General features: G+C 41.1%; 1 long non-coding RNA gene across 1 annotated transcript in view; it reads right to left on the reverse strand.

Annotated features, from left to right (window-relative positions):
* LOC149523642 (uncharacterized) overlaps positions 1 to 17517 on the reverse strand; it is a 404074-nt gene extending 386557 nt beyond the window's left edge. The window contains exon 1 of the long non-coding RNA XR_016350589.1: positions 17175 to 17517. This is a non-coding gene — a long non-coding RNA (uncharacterized LOC149523642). The remainder of the gene's footprint in view (positions 1 to 17174) is intronic.
* Between the last annotated feature and the right edge of the window lie 625 nt (positions 17518 to 18142).

The raw sequence follows: 18142 nt of genomic DNA on the forward strand, positions 1-18142 counted from the left end.
ATTTGGAGATTGTCATCTTGGGTATTAATTATATAATGTATTAGAAACTGGTGAAGTCTAACTGTAGTACTTGACTTAAGGAAGAGATATCTTTTCCAAGTGTTTTTCTAATATATTTAAGATAATCATATGTAAACTTTCAACACACCTCTTAGTAGTTTTACAATAGTTTTATGTCCAGAAAAGTTTTTTTCTCCGACAATTTGGAAAGACTTGAAAAGAACCTGTTTTGCATCAAATTGTCACCACTACTTACCGAAAAGAAAGCAATAGAAAAATAAAAAAGAAATAAAACAGCCTGTAGCTGATATTAATATAACCTGTTATTCTTCCTGTCCTATAACAGTTGTGTGTTCTGAGTGAAATAGAAGTAACATTTGGCTGCCAAAAAAAATCTTTACAGACATCTCTGCCAAAAGATATTATACATTAACACTGACAATGGCTGGTGTTCATTGTACAAACATTCTCTCCTTGTGCTTCAAGTCAAAGCCAAAAGATATTTTATGGTTTCCATAAAATTTAGTGGCAACAGCAAAGGATTTTTTAAAATGGACCAGTAGTGGAAAGCCCTCCCATTTCTGAGAAGGCGGTAAAGAAATAACTGGCAGCCACAACCAATCACAAAGAATAAATATTGAAACAATGGGTAAAATACATGTATGAACTTTGCACTTCCCACGAGGGACCCAAAGCTCTCTCCAGTGAAACTTTCAAAATATTAATGGGTCCTATTATTTTTCAGGAAGAACGGCATTGCACAAGAGGGGTTTTCTTGCACAAGAAGGGGCAGTGTAGACGCTCCTTCTTGCTCATGAGCCTCTTCTGAAAAAAAATGGTGGCTCATTAGGTTTGCAAATGAGGCTCAGCAATATTCCACGCTTAGCCTCATTTGCATATTACTTGCACAAGAAGCTGTGAGTGTAGACATAGCCTTTCTGTAACAACTGGCACATGACTAAAACAACTCTCTGAGAAATGCCCATTCAACTGCAATGAGTTCATGACATTAAACCAACTAATCTACATTAATTTGCAACAAAGATGAAAGAAACCCCTTTGTCATCCACTGATCCAACTTTCATTAATATCTACCAGTTTGTTGAGATAATCCTAAAGGATCAGATGGTATAAGAACATAAAAACATAAGGGCTACGTCTACACTGGCCCCTTTTCCGGAAGGGGCATGTAAATTTCAGCAGTCGTCATAGGGAAATCCGCGGGGGATTTAAATATCCCCCGCGGCATTTAAATAAAAATGTCCGCCGCTTTTTTCCAGCTTTTAAAAAAGCCGGAAAAGAGCGTCTAGACTGGCCCCGATCCTCCGGAAAAAGTGCCCTTTTCTGGAGACTCTTATTCCTACTTTGAAGAAATACTTTGAAGTAGGAATAAGAGCCTCCGGAAAAGGGCACTTTTTCCGGAGGATCGGGGCCAGTCTAGACGCTCTTTTCCGGCTTTTTTAAAAGCTGGAAAAAAGCGGCGGACATTTTTATTTAAATGCCGCGGGGGATATTTAAATCCCCCGCGGATTTCCCTACGACGACTGCTGAAATTTACATGCCCCTTCCGGAAAAGGGGCCAGTGTAGACGTAGCCAAGAAGGGCCATGCTGGTCAGACCAAAGTTCCATCTGGCCCAGTATTCTGTCTTCCAGTAGTGGCCAATGCCAAGTGCCCCAGAGGGAAGGAACAGAACATAATTAAGTGATCATTCCCTGTCACCCATTCCCAGCTTCTGACCTACAGAGGCTAGAGATCATTCCTAGGTTTAGATTTTCCAAGTGGTGTAGGGGAATCAGGCACCCAATTCTGATTGAAAGTCAATGGGAATTAGGTACCTCATTCCCATAGACCTCTTTGAAAGTCCCAGTCTACTTGACCAAAGAGTAATTTAATTATACAGTTTTATTTTAAAAACATAGTTGTCTGAAATTTTAGCTCTCCTCCTTAGAAAATGAGTATGTCCTATAGAGCAGCTCAAGAGAACAATAGGAACGACCTAATCTGTCAGAACAAGATAGCATTCTTTTCAGAAAAGCTAATCTATAGTTAATAATAAAGCATCAGGAGAGGGACACTAGTAACAAGTGGAGAAATGTTACAGTGTTTCTCTTGTTAAGCAGAGAAATACAGTTATTAGATCATTGAAACCTCTGCACTTTTAAAACGTGCAAAAGAAAATTGGTCCCAATGAGATGCTATGATCTTATTTCTGTGCTTCAGAATGGCAAATACGGACAGCAAAATTGAAAGCCACAATATTTTTCAAACAAACTTTGAGGTATAACCACAACTGTAGTAAATCAATGTTGACTTCCCATAGAGATTTATGCAGAGATGTACACTATGGCATATTAATCCCCTCTTGCATCCCAGGATACACAACTTCTGCAATGGTAGACAGCGTTTGAAGTCATAAAAAAAAACTCTTAATCAAAGTGAACTAGATAATGTGACGACTTTCAGTGGACAAATGTATATACACACAGTATTGTTTACTGGGTCAGTTAAACATACTGTAATCTGCATGGACTACAAAAGAAAACCACGTGGGGTCAGATTCTACCACCCTCTCTCATCCTGGCTAGAGTAGTGGGCAAAGGAAATTGTCCATGGCCAAAACTACTGAAATTGAGAGATTGTTGCTTGATAAGATGGTCCCTTACAGTTGTGGGCATTTGGCAAAAATTGGAGCAGCCCTGAGGGACTAGTCTATGTTCTGCTGGGGGGCCCAATATAATCTCAGTAAATCCTGGGACTGGGGAGGCACAAAGGTGGTGAAGAGTCACATGTTCAAATGTGCCAGAAACACAGGGGCTGTGTCTACATTGGTGCAATCTTGCGCAAAAGCAACTGCTTTTGCACCAAAACTTGCTTCCTGTCTACACTGGCCGCGAGTTCTTGCACAAGAACACTGACATTCTAATGTATGAAATCAGTGCTTCTTGCACAAAAACTATGATGCTCCCGCTCAGGAATAAGCCCTCTTGTGCAACTGTTCTTGCGCAAGAGTCCAGTGTAGACAGGCAACATGAATTACTTGTGCAAAAAAGCCCTATGGTTAAAATGGCCATCAGAGCTTTCTTGCGCAAGAAAGCGTCAACACTGGCAAGGATGCTCTTGCGCAAAAGCACATCTCTTGCATCTACACTGGCATGTGCCTTTGTGCAAGAGCGTCCTTGCCAGTGTAGACGCTCTCCTCTGGAACAGTTTTTGCACAAGAACTCTTCCACAAAAGAGTTCTTGTGCAAAATCATGCCAGTGTAGACGTAGCCAGGGTCTTTTGTGCTCACTCACTTGAATTTTCGAGTCAGAAAACACAGACTGGGCTGTTGCCCGATGTAAAAACCCCAAACCCTATGAATAAACATTTTATTGCCCTCCTTAAAAATAAGTTATGAGGGAGAAAAATGTAGCTACTGTTGCAGCTTTCCTTTTGTGCATCTGCTCAGCAAAGTGCAGCCAAGAGATATTAGCAGATTTGGCTGAAGATAGTAAGAACAGCAATGAAGAAACAATTCTTACAAAATGATTGCAAAGATCACTCTCCAGCAGGTGAGTGATTAAGATTTTACAGGCAATATTCAAAGAGGTACTATTTCTACCTCTTGTTAAAGAACAAATTTTAGCTTAACTCACATGGCAAACCATTTACCTTAGAAGGGAGGTTTGAACACAATCACCACCCTCTCTTGTCCCTCATTTATGTCAGAAACATGTTTGCAAAAAATCTATTTTCTTTCCCTTACAAATGAAAGGCATTCTATAACTTTAAACCCCATGTGGATTTCCTGTCCTGAACCACTGAAAATAAAATAATGTTTCCAGCTACTATTTCCATTCTAATTTTATATAGTGCCACAGCTTTCAGCAGCTTTCCATCTACTAATTTCTTTAACAGTTACTTCTTGGTACCACATACTACAGTTCATGGCTTCCTTTTTAAAATCAGGTTTTATTGCCCAAGAGGAAACAGAGCATTTATTCCTAGCACGCTGGTGAATGTGGGCGGCTCAGTTGGAGAGAACTAGTAACTCATGCCAATAGGCATTATTACCTCTTTCAGCAACTCTACCACCAGCCGTGCTACAGTACCTTGCTACTTAAAACATCAGGTGCTGAATATCATGAATTCAGGCTTCAGTAGATTAAAAAAATGTATTTGCAATAATGTTGCTGAAATCAACAAAAGCAAGGAAATGAACTTGTGGCCTCAGATGGAGGTGTCTGTGTTAGAAAATAAGGCAGGGGACACATTTTGTAAGTCTAATGGTGCAACTATACCGCTGAGGTTAACTCAAAATAAGCTATGCAAAGTGAGCTACCGCGATTGTATATATCTTATTTCGAAATAGGGAGCATCTACACAGCACTTATTTCAAAAGAGCGTGCTCTTCCCCCGACTTCCCTTACCCCTCATAAAATGAGGGCTACAGGAGTTGGAGTAAGAAGTCCTCCAGCTTGACTGTATTTTGGCACTATTTCGAAATAGCTGCCTGCTGTGTAGACATGGACTAAGTTATTTTGAAATAGTGTTGCAGTGTGGCTGTACCCTGAGACACATCATCTTTGTGCTTTGAATTCTCCCAAAGACTTTTTGTTGTTGTTAATTTAACATCTATGCAAATGTCACATGTCTGAAGAGCAACTTCCAGCTAGAAAAGACTTGGAATTTTTAATAAGTCTGCCAGAAGTAAATTGACTCTGGTCTTATTGGTTAATCCTAATGACTATACACACCTCCCCTTGCTGCCTCTGTATCAGAGGCAGTGTGGAGGGGGACCTGGTGGCGTTGGGAGCTGGCCTCCCATAGAGCGACCTGCCCCCCACCTTTTATAGAGGCAACACAGGGGGCATGCAGGAGCCAGTGCTTGGGGGGAGCCACTTCCCCACGAGCACTGGCTCCCATGCAGCCACCTCCCTCTCTTCCCCCATGCTGCTGCCTGTGATAGAGAGGCAGAAGCTTGGGACGTGAGGGGAGCAGGCAAGAACTGGTACATAAGGTAAGCCAGCTTTCCCACAGAGCCATCTGTTCCCCATGCTCCAAAAAGCATTCCCCCTACCCCCTAAAACCTCCCAGCAGTTACACATTTACACAATACACGTTAGTTAATATCCATATCCTTACTAGCCCCACTAAATCAAACCTCAGGAGATCGATCTTCAGAACATTGATCTTGGGGTAAGTGAAGACAAGCCCAAAGATGAAGAAGTATGTGATTCTCTGACCAATATACCCCCTCATGATTAGGCCTGGAATAACAGGCTCTCCTCATCTGGCTCCCTCTATGGCCCTGTGCTTCCTCTTATGGTTAACTGAGCTCAGGGACTCCTGATACCTTTTTGTTTATCTGTGTGAACCTTACATCCTGCCACTGAGGTAGAAGACTATACATTACACAACATGAGGGTTTGGTGTGGCATTTCAGTTTTATTGGCATGGGATTTGAGCTGGACACAGTATTTATGAGAGAGAACTCTAGGGCAAAATTGGACAAGCCACCCCGAACAATTCCCCACCATGTTTCTAAATATCACACCATTGTGTGTGCTGTATAGTTAGTTTGCAGAGAGAAATATTTTGACATTGTTTGAAAGACCATGGAGAATTGTTTTAATTTTTAATTTAATTCTATATTTCATGTAACTCTAGATTGCCCTACTACTACAAGTTCCAACTCCACAGATATGGGCAAGGAAAGAACTTTGTAACATTTCAGAAATCTTTTAATAATTACCTAATATGCCTTATCTATACACAGTAATGTTGTAAAACCTTTATTTCTAAGAGTGAAACAAGGAATAAGCCCCAGACTTCATTCAAAAATTGCAACAACATAAAACCCTAAATTTTTTGTAGGTTTTGGGTCAATTCTCACCTTCACATCCCTTGGTACTTGTTGGTTTCAACAGAGCATGAGAATGCATCTGTGGATAAGCCAGGAAGGGCAAAAAGTCTGCAGAGAAGTGTCATCTTTTAGACTAGAGGTTTGTGCAAAAGTTTGCGACTAGCCTATCACTGAAAATAATGCAGTTATTGAAATACACAGCTTCCCCTCTTGTAAAATGAAGGGAATCCTGTTTAGGGCCATAGCCAATTCTATTTTTTGAAGAAATGAAGTAACTCTATATAACTGTTCAGAAGGAACAAAAATGCCTCTATTTAGGGAGTTGGAGAGAAGAAATATGTTTAGGCATATTGGACTTTAACATCGGACCCATTTGCACTTCCTTTTCTCCTGAAGTCATCTTACATGAAACCTCAATATGATCATAGAATTAATATTGTGAGAAAACTCAATTTGACTTTACCGAAGGAAAATAAATTTTAATCAATATAATCCAAATCAACTCTGCAGCTACATGTTTTCATTTCAGAACAAAATGAAAAAGGAATTCTCGTGGGTAAAGAATTACTAACATATCTGTAGAGAAGAATCATACAGGATGATTCAATATGAACAAGATTAACTTTAGCACACCTCTCACGCACACCTTTTGAAGCTCAGAACAAGTCCTTTACTGGCCAATATTAAAAAATGATAACAGAGGTAGCTCTTCTCTAACAGATGTTACACTACAGCACACTAAAGAAAGGGGGGGGGGGGAAGGACGCAAGGAATAGACCACAGGAGCTAACAATACTGGGAAAGTAATAGGAAAATAAACTAGCCACACATTCATACTCTTTTTATTTGCTTAGCGAACAGCATGGTGACAGTTCTCCATTTACAGAAGGGTTGAGGGAGGAGCGTTTACTCATAAAAACATTGTTATTTCATTGGCATTACGGGTATTTACACCAAGGGTACGTCTAAACTACATGCCTCCGTTGACGGAGGCATGTAGATTAGCCAGATCGGCAGATGGCCAGGTTTCATGAGGCATACCTGTGCCGATCAAGAAAGGCTTCTTTGTCGGCGCGTCGCGTCCAGACTGCCCCGATCTGCCGACAAACAGCTGATCGGCAGAGCGGGGCAGCCATTTAAATTTAAATGAAGCCGCGATTATTTTAATCGCGGCTTCATTTCCCTCTGCCGATATGGCTAATCTACATGCCTCCGTCGATGGAGGCATGTAGTCTAGACATACCCCAAAAGTGCAGACATGCCTACACATACATTCATATGGAGTAGGCTGGCAGATATGGGACAATACCTCAGGAGAACAGCTTAGACCAAACTAATTCAGTCATAATTTGGTTCCAGATTTCCTTTTGCTCCATGGAGTAAGTAAACCAGCCACATGCCTGGTACAGCCTACTTCCCCCGTTGCTGTTTGGCATGCTGGGGGAGGCTAGAGATACAGTTGTGCCTAGCTATATAGGGAAGGGAATAGCCCAGAGATGCTTCTGTCCCATTGTCATGTTGCAACCCACAATGCACGTGGTCCAATGAAAGGCAGTAAGGCAACTCTGTAGTCCCCGTTCCTCACTCTGCACATTGGCCACCTCACAACTAAGTGGATGTGGACACAACTTTTGAGAATGGTGTAAGATAAGGGTGGCTCATGTACATTTTCTCAGAGCCATCACCTCAGGGTAGTGGTTCTCAAATTTTTTGGGCTGCAGGCCAAAAAACTCGCTCAACACAGACCTTTCTGTAGATCATTAGCCAACCACCCATGATGACAAAATGGGTGCAGGAGCAGGCTGAGGGTGCAGGATTTGGGCATGAGAAGGATGGCAGACACTAACTGGCACCATGCTTCCCATGCTGTGATTCTGGCCAGTGGGAGCAGTGGGGGAAACCTCCCGGTGAGCAGTTTCCTGCACTGCCTTTCTCCCAGCCTGCGGGAGGAGGAGCAGCAGCATGTGGAACCCCTTCCTTACTCCATGAGCCAGATCTTGCTCACAAGCTTCACCCCTTCCTCTCCTTCCACAGCAGGAAACTGGCACAGGGCTGGAGTACCAGTGCAGACTTCCTTCTGGAGGGTGGTCAGGAGGAGTGAGCCCCAAGCCTTCAGCCCACCTGTTAGATCGTCTTTGAGTACTAGTGGTCCACAGACCACACTGAGTACTGCCACCTCAGGAGAAGAGCGAGGCAAAGGACAGTCTTTTTCTCCCCCCTCTTCCTAAAATTGTAAGGCAGCCTAGTACATTACCAGCCATAATTACTAAGGACTATTATTAAACTGATGCCCAGTTCTGTATGAGGAGATTTCTCTCTCCAGATAAGAGCTCAGATCTAGACGTCACTTCCAGTAGACCTACACGCCAGTGAGACACAATTTGGCTACATGTAGACTGCAGTGTTAAATCGGAAAAACAAATGCTATTTGTGGAATGTTAATTGCGTATCTTTTTTCAATTCGCTTTTGAAGGAGGCTCTTGAAATTTGGCATGTCTATGCAGCACCAAGTTGCAAAAGAAAGCACTCTTTTGAGCCATACCTTATTCCTCATAGAACAAAGATGGCGAAAGAGCACGTCTATTCTTTCGAATGTTTTTTTAAAAAAAAGTGGACGCATTCCTTAGATGCGGCATTGCTATTTCAGAATAATATTCCGAAAAAGCAATGTAGTCTAGACGTAGCCTTTCATACTGAACTTGGAAGGGTTCAAACAGTGGTTTTGCTAAAATATTTGACTAGTTTAAGTTGGGTAGATATTCAAAATTGCTTTCTAGAGAGGCACCACTCCTAGGAATTGGAGATGGATCAATACCTGCAAAATGTATTCTGTAAACATGCAAACAAAACACTGATTTTACTTCAGTTCTGTTTGTGGTTTTGGTGTTATATTTTCACAATTATTCTAGAGAATGAGTTCACTAGAAATACCTACAGAAACAGAACTCTTAAACTATTCATAAAAATAAACCATTCAACTGATAGAAATGAACAGTGGTGCTTAGTGGGACACTCATGGTACAGACACATGCCATCTGAGGCTATGTCTACACTTGCGGCTTCTTGCGCAAGAAAACGTCCACACTGCCATGTGCGCGCTGTGCTTTTGCGCAAGAGCTCTCATGGCAGTGTGGACACTCTCTTGCGTAAGAAAGCTCCACTGGACATTTTAGCCTTAGGGCTTTCTTGCACAAGAAATCCCTGCCGAGCATCCACACTGCTCTCTTGCGCAAGAGCTCCTGCGCAAGAGGGCTTACACCTGTTAAAAAAGAGCATTGCTCTTGCGCAAGAAGCCCTCTTTTACCTCACTGTACTGTAAATTTCCTTGTGCAAGAGTAAGAGGGCAGTGTAGATGCTCTGTGGATTCTTGCGCAAGAACGGCCATACTTGCGCAAGAAGCCGCGAGTGTAGACGTAGCCTGAATGTGTTCCCAAAGCTAACCAAGACAGACAATGCTTTATTTTAATCACAAAAAGGTCTTCACAATATTCTTACTCTAACGGAATTATCCTAGGTCTTTTAACAACAAAAATCCATCAGCTAGCCTAACAGGAAGAAGCCAAGGGCAAGACTCACCCACTCTTCTGCTCCAGAGCACTAAAGAAAAAGGATATACTTTTCTCCCTTCTCATCTCCATCTGTGCTTAGCACTGGAGAGTGTGTATTATTCCCACATAACAGGCCATGACCCAAACCTCAGAATCCTGGCCAAGCTTCAGAAATGCTCACAAGGCATCTCTTAGGTGGTGGAAGGAGACTTAACAAGCTATGCAGGGGGAGAAGTGTTTTTCTCCTGTCTGTATTAAAAAAAAAAAAAAGCGCACTTGCAGCTCCTGCCAATGAAAAGAAATCCTAAATGGCTTGGAAGTAATTATTCTAATCATTTAATTTACACTTGCTGTTTCTGTTCCTAATTCTGCTTTTCAGTAAAATGGTGTTTATCCCTTCTTTATTGTCAGTATGCAAATGTTGTCTATATTGCTGTAAATAGCAATGCCATTGTTCTATTGCAAGATACTGTACATTAAAGTTAAATAGGTGTGTGCACTAATGCAAAATAAATAAATCTATGTCATTAACCTATTGTGCTGTTCTATGCAGCCCCAATACACAATAAACAGATCACATTTTAGCATTGCAATGTTTTCTGTCACATCGCAGGAAGATACTTTTTTCATCTGTGTTTTTTGTGGAGAACAGTAAAGAGGCACAGGAGGAAGAGTTTAGAAAACATGAACACTGATTTTGATATATGCTGGACTTCATATAAATTACACAAAAAATACTGCAACAATATGAATTGGAAGACAGCTACAAAGCAAGCAATTTGTCTTCTTTCTGAAGTTGTCTGGGTAAAAGTTTAAGAAATAGGCTACCATTAAGATACATTAGTGAGTGAGCCATATGTGATTAGTAAATAAACCTATAATTTCATTCCTAATTATGCAAGAGGAAATTTCTAAGTTAACAGCACTTCTCCTCTTTCCCATATCAACACAAAGAAAGAAATACTAGTCCTTTATTATTAAGCAACAGATACATGAAGTGGATTTTATTTGGGTTCAGTCTGATAAACTACATATTGCCCTGACCTTAATCCATGGGACTTCCAAAATTATAGTTACGATGAAATTGGACCAGGACAAATGTGATCAATTGAAATTATAGAGTTTCATTAGATTTGTTCTTTATTCATGCTTATTAACTTCCAGACAACTCACAGCAGACAAGCAGTAAATCTCTCTAAATTTGTCTTTAAGATGTACTCGGAATGCTTTCAGCAGCTACACCTCTGTGAAAATATACACTGTTACACTAGACACATGTTCACTTACTTATTGGGGCTCCTAGATGCTTGCACAGTACAAATCACAGACTAAGAGCAGTACTAGAAATTGTAGAAAGACAAAGTGACAGTCATTGCCCCAAAGGCTACATCTACACTACGAGTTTTCCTAGGCAAAAAATATGCTAATGAGGAACTCATTTGCACAAATCATGATCTCATTTGCATATTTTCTGTGGATCCATTTTTGCATTAGGTGTTTTTGCGCAAAAACAAGCAGTGTGGACATTTTCTTTTTTGTGTAAAACCCCCCTTTTCTGCAAGATCCCAACTCATCTTGTGGAAAAAGGGATTTTTGCACAAAAAGAAAACTGCTTGTTTTTGTGCAAAAACTCCGAGCGCAAAAACAGATCGGCAGAAAATATGCAAATGAGATCATGATTCATGCAAATGAGTCCCTCGTTAGCATATTTTTTGCTGAGAAAACTCAGTGTAGATTTAGCCAAACAGCTGACAATCTAAGGCTATGTCTATACTATGAAGTTACGTTGCCAAAATTGCCTTCTGGCAACAAAACAGTGAGAGCATTCACACTGCAATGCACCTATTGTCAGGAAAAACACCTAGTTTCAGCGACAACAAATTTCTACCCTTATGAAATTTTTTCTTTTCCCCTCCCTTTACTGTCGACAAAGAGCTAATGTAGACAGTGCTGTTTGTTTTATCAACAGAAATGGTTTCCACCGGAATCCCACAATGCCTGCCCTGTTGGCTCTGTCCAATGTTTTGAGCTCTGCATTCACCCCTCCCCTTTCAAAGCTCCAGGAAGTAACTGACAGCTAAGCGTGGTGCTTCTTTTGTGGAACAAACAAAGAGCAAATCATTGCAATGTTCCTGTTCTGCCCTGCTTTAGGACAGACTGCTGGGTGCTTTGACATTCCTCTGTACAATAGTGAGAGCTCACAGAGGTACTCAGGCTATTGCTCCCAGCAGCTGAGGCGGCTGTGGGAGAGCTCAGGGAGCAACCTAAGATGTACAGGTATCAGCTTTGCCTTCCCACAATTCATTGCTCATAGTCAATGATGGTTTCCCCAACATAGACATGATCTGTCAACAGAAGGAGCAAGTGTGAATGCCCTCTGGTTACTTTTGTTTTGTTGACTTGAGTGTTTTTACATAAGTTTTTGTCTCCAAAACGTGGTAGTGTAATGTTCCCCAAGGCAAGCGGCAATAGCTGTAAGGCGGCAGAAGGAGTAGCACAAGAAAACAAAGGCAATGCTGATCAGCATGGTAGACATTACTGCTCTCAGGTCATCAGCTGCCTAATCATTGCTGAGTTTTTGTAGGGATCATAGCAAAGGAGAAATTTGAAAAAAGGACAGTAAGACATTTTTACAGATTTTTGATGGGGAGCTCCTCACATGTGAGAGATAACATGAACAAAAAGTAAAGATGACATGCATGAAGACAAACATAGGTAAAGGTAGCTTCAGGGGGTAGCCACGATAGTCTGTTAGGGTATGTCTACACTGCATCCCTAGTTCGAACTAGGGATGCAAATGGAGACAATCGAACTAGTTAATGAAGCGGGGATTTAAATATCCCGCGCTCCATTAACATGATCTCGCCGGCGCGCTAGTTCAAATCACAGCTGATTCGAACCAGTAAGTGCGCGCCGGGACGCGTTAGTTCGGACTAAAGCCCTTAGTCCGAACTAATGTTACTCCTCCAAAAATGAGGAGTAACATTAGTTCGGACTAAGGGCTTTAGTCCGAACTAACGCGTCCCGGCACGCACTTCCTGGTTCGAATCAGCTGTGATTCGAACTAGCGCGCCGGCGAGATCATGTTAATGGAGCGCGGGATATTTAAATCCCCGCTTCATTAACTAGTTCGATTGTCTCCATTTGCATCCCTAGTTCGAACTAGGGATGCAGTGTAGACATACCCTTACAGAAAAAAAAATGGTCTGGTAGATGACTGAAGAAGTGGGCTGTGCCCACAAAAGCTCATGATATCGTCTACATGTTTTGTTTATTTATAAAGTGCTACCAGACCATTTGTTTTTATTTTTTTTAAATAAGTAAAGGTAAGGCTCCAAAACAGATTTTTTTTTTAAAGTCCAGTCAAGTTAAGGAGTTCATTACTAACCAAGACAAAAACTGTTTCTAAATCTTTAATGCAGCATTGAAACTTTTGCTGAGAATTAGTGTATTATAACAATTTCAATAATGAATGCACGATTTCTGAACAAGAGCAAAGACACGAGATGAAAAGAAAAAAGTTTACAAAAACAGTATCTGACATGCAGCAATGATAATTCTAGGTAGAAGACACAGTATGTTCTCATCAATTTCTTCTGGCCCAGACTTAAACATTAAAAAGCATTCGTAAAACAGAAGCTTATCCATCAGCTATTACAAGGAAAGAGGTTGATAAGAGTTGAACTTGCAAAAAAAATGTGCTTGGAGAAACTAGCACTTATTATCAAAGGCCATATTCTCTACTGAGATTTGATTCTTTTGTATAACTTGAGTGGTACAAAGGGGCTACACTCTAGTTGCAAATTGCCAGCAAAGAATTCCTGTGGCAAAAGGGGAACTGTGTTCTATCAGGGCCCATGAAAGTGGGGAATGTATGCTCTGCTGTGCCTGCTCTTGGCTGACCTCCACCTCTAAGTACTGTCAGAGCTGGCCTAGGAAAAAATTATGAACTCTCTACACCAAAAAATTGAGCTCATTACCAAGTCTTAGAGATCTTCAGTTCATGCATGTTGTAGGAAGCCAGGTGATGTTACTGTCTGTTTTCAGTGTGAAAATAACATAGAGCTTTGTGGCATGTATGTATATTATGGGCACTATCTAGAGAGTAGTCTCAGCTGGTGTAAGTTCAATAGAGCAAGCTCCAGCTAAAGATCTGCCATTTATGTCAGCGCCAAGGGACTTCACAAGAAGGTGATCATGAAGTGAAGGTGATCATGAAGCTGCCCACCACTACCTTTTGCTATCTGTCTAAGAGGAAGGCTAACAACATAGGAAATGTCATACTTGATTTGAACAAAGTAGAGCTGTAATAGTGTAGTCAATTAACAGATAACCAAAAGCTTATAGGTTAATGCTATAGACTATGGCTGTGTCTACATTGGCACCCTTTTCCGGAAAAGGGATGCTAATGAGACACTTCGGAATTGCAAATGCCACGGGGGATTTAAATATCCCCCGCGGTATTTGCATGAACATGGCTGCCGCTTTTTTCCGGCTCGGGGTTTTGCTGGAGAAAAGCGCCAGTCTAGACGGGACCTTGCAGAAAATAAACCCTTTCAAGTAGGAATAAGGGATCTTCCGGAAAATGGTTTATTTTCCGCAAGGTCCTGTCTAGACTGGCGCTTTTCTCCGGCAAAACCCAGAGCCGGAAAAAAGCGGCAGCCATGTTCATGCAAATGCCGCGGGGGATATTTAAATCCCCCGTGGAATTTGCAATTCCAAAGTGTCTCATTAGCATCCCTTTTCTAGAAAAGGGTGCCAATGTAGACACAGCCTATATGTATTCCCCCACTCCCTTCCAATAAATTTTTTAGCAGGCTGGTCAGCAGCCCAGCTCAGTCCTGGCTTGTGATGGGTCCAGGACCTTACCTCATTCTGCATTTAAAGTGTACTAGGAGCTGGGCGGACAGGTAGCTTGGCTCAGTTCCAGCTTGCGCTGGGTCCAGGAGCTTCCACCCCTGGACAGGGACTGCTGTCCCCCATGTTGCCTCTGCTGTATCAGAAGCGGTAGCATGGGGCAACAGGTAGCCAGTCCGTGAGGGGAGATGGTTTTTAAATTGGCTTCCCCTGCAGACCAGCATCCAACACTCTGGTCATCTGAAGAAGTGGGCTGTGCCCATGAAAGCTCATGATACCATCTATATGTTGTGTTAGTCTTTAAAGTGCTACCTGACTATTTGTTTTTTAAGTTTTTCCTGTTACAGACTAACTCGGCTATCCCTCTGAAGCTCTTAATCAAAAAGTCAGTTGTTCTTTGATGAAAATAGGAAAATAAGAGAAACCTACAAAAAAAATTAAAACAAAGCATCATAACAACATTTCTGCACTTACAGTGCTCAATTGATAATAAACCCTAAACATGAATCAGTGTTAATATTCAATTTTTAATCCCCTTGGAATGCATCTAGACATGTTTTATACATAATTCCAGTTGTTATAATTCTGTGTGAAGGTAAAGTTGCCTGGGTTATTAACCAGAAAGTTTATTTATGTGACGGAGTTTGCTATTATAGAGAGAAAACTTTCCAAAACCACAAATAGCTCTTACATTTAAGAAATGGCTGCTGGCATATATCCAATTTATTCCATGTCTATGCTCCACCAAGGCTCAATTACCCTGAAAACTCTGATACATGTTACCAGAATCACTGCAACATTGTTCAGAGGACTTGCAAATCAGCAGGTTATTTTACAAAAAAATAGTGTTATCACAATGAGAATAAAACGTTAGTCTTTATTTGGTAAGTACAAATATCTCCCTGCTTTCCAGTGTTACTTCAGGAAAGAAAAATCTATACATTAAAAAAATGGCACCATAAGAAACAAGTACAACATCTATTTGTCCTATTGCTTTTCTGCACATTACATACACAATAGTAATTCCTAAATATACTGCACTCTTTTCAATTTGTTCACCAGCCACACTGCACAGGTATCTCTCTTCTATGAGCCATTTGCTGACATATTAATGCTTGACCAGAAAATATGGGGAAGGGAGGATCAGCCAATACAGACTTACAAGGATCTTTGAAAACGCAACTAAATAAGCACTTGGAAGGAAAGGGAACTTTAACTACGACAGCACAATGGGCACACCCAGTCAGTAGCATCTGCAAAATATAAGGAAGGAAGGACAGGAATGCTTGGTAGCACCCTGATGAGCTTTTAATATGCAAGCAATAGGATGCACCTGTGGGGATTGAAGAAGGTTAACTTTGAACCAGGCAATATGCTATATTATATAAGTGAATTGCCAACCTGCCAGAGATGTATAGCCGATTAAAAAAAAATTAATTGTCAGGGCTGTGATAACTGCTGTGAAGCCATAATGCATTCATCCCAAAGCACAGCTGTGCATTCATTTTATACTTTTAGGTATAAAGATAAAGAGGTGAGCATTTTTCTTCCTTTAATTCCATAACAGAGAAAGAGCGAATAAAGTGCCAACAACTGTGAAGTGACAGAGCAAGGATTCTCCATTGGAAAAGTCTGAACATCATAGGAAGCATTTAAAGCTACTAAGGCTTGCTAAATGATAATTCATCTCTTTCTCTCTCTCACTTTCAGTCTAGATGCCAAGAAAACCAGCTTTCCTATGTGCTGAATGGTGTTTCAATCATAATCCATGTGAATATATACCGAAATATTTTAGATTTTCAACCTGCAGCTGTTCAGCTACCGCTGTGAGATTCTCATCATGGAGAGGCATATACAAATAAGCTCATTTTCTAAACCCTACATTTCTGAGTTATCTAAAATTAGAATAAAAAAATAATTTTTGGAGAATCCTGATTTTCTACAAATTATTGGTATCCTTTCATAAAAATCAAGGTTTATCGGTAAACAGGATATAAGGTCCGAATCAAACCCTCAGATCACAAGAACCCCACTCCAAACTTAGATATGAAGTCTCTCAAGTATATAGTATTTGTAGGAGAGGGTCTTTAGAAAATGGCCAAATCCAGATCATAATATCAGATGTTGGGCTTATCACTAATTTGGTTTATATTTGTGATGTGAATGGTATTATCTAAGAGTCCCAGGCCTGAACCAGGACTCCATTGTGCTAAGCACTGTTATAAACACAGAACAACAACAACAACAACAAAAATCAGTCCCTTTACCAAAAAGCTTACTTCTATTTTATATAAAGATATATTCCCATCCAAGTCACAAATGCTACAACTCACATAGGCCAAATGCTAATCCTATTATGAGCAGCGCCTTTTTATTAATTTCATAGTTTAGTGGACAGTATTAAATTTTCTGGCCTGAAATGTGCTGCTTTCCACTGTAAGAACAAATGTAACTATACATGTCACAGAGGCTAATAATGTACACTCCACACCTGAACATTGATATAAAGCCAAAGGGATTGTGCCATGGGCCAAACTGTGGATTAGTGAATAGGATATTTTGCAGTGAGCTTTTCTTTAATGGAGTAGAGCTGAAAGACATGGAAAAAAACATACATAGCTGAGTAGTTTCTATTATAAAGAGTCTGACTTCCTTACTGTACAAAATAACCCTTGAAAATATACAACAGATACTGATATTTGGCCTTCTGTAATGCATACAGGCTGACAGAGCAATATGCCTGAGGAATAGAGTGACCAAAAGGTCACTGAGAAGGTGAACCCTGAAATCTAGCCTAATTGTATCACCTCACTGCCCCAAAAGGATTCAGCATGGAACCCAAAGGAGAGCCAGAGAAGAAACCATGCAATTGTTCCCCTCCAAACTCCAACCCTGAATGCTATAGTGTTAAACACTCTTACCTTACAGAGGTAACCTTCTAAAGAGAGAACAATTGTCAATGTAATGAGTTCCTAGTTTTACTCATGCTAGGACATGCCATCTTGAAGTCCTGAGAGCAAGCCTGAGACAGCAAACGTGGACTTTCCTTGGCTTGAATATACTCTGAATCCTAGCTAAAAATGTTGTAATGTTCAACTCCACAGAGCAGCAGTATATCTCTGAACAGTTCTTCTACCCGCAGTGCCTTGATTGGTGAGGAGCAAACATCTGTCCTCTCTTTGTTCTCAGAGCTCTGGGTTGGCAGGCAATCTGCTCCTGCTGCCAGCTCTTCTGTGACTGGAGAAGGATTGTGTGGGCTGCTGGAGACACAGGTGCAGCTATTGCTGCAGTGGGCAATAGCAAGTGCTGAGTCAGAGCTCTGGTCTGAAGTGTAGGCCAAGCAGCACTTTAACTGTAAAGCTTGTGGGAATTTGCACCTCACATGAGAACCAGACAGAGCCTCAAAAGAAGGTCCATGGCTGGTGATGAAAGGATTGATGCGGAAAGGACACTTGTTTGCCAATCAAAATAACTAATTTTTTTACTGTTGAATGTGTTGGAGTAATTCTTGAGGGAAATCCTGCCTCCCTACGGGCTGTAGGTTGGGTCTCTCCCACCCCAAAGCAAGAGGTGGTGGTTTGTGACTGATTAGCATTTGGGGAGCACCCATCATGGTTATTTATGGTTGGCCTTGTTAATGTGAAAGCAAACATGCATGGATATACTGAGAACTGTTATCTTTATTATCATAGAATACTAGGACTGGTAGGGACCTTGAGAGGTCACCGAGTCCAGTCCTCTGTCCTCATGGCAGGACCAAATACTGTCTAGACCATCCCTGATAGACATTTATCTAACCTACTCTTAAATATCTCCAGAGATGGGGATTCCACAACCTCCCTGGGCAATTTATTCCAGTGTTTAACTACCCTAACAGTTAGTAACCTTT

Source organism: Pelodiscus sinensis, chromosome 13, assembly GCF_052426305.1.
Source record: "Pelodiscus sinensis isolate ZL-2025 chromosome 13, ASM5242630v1, whole genome shotgun sequence".
Lineage (NCBI taxonomy): Eukaryota > Metazoa > Chordata > Testudines > Trionychidae > Pelodiscus > Pelodiscus sinensis.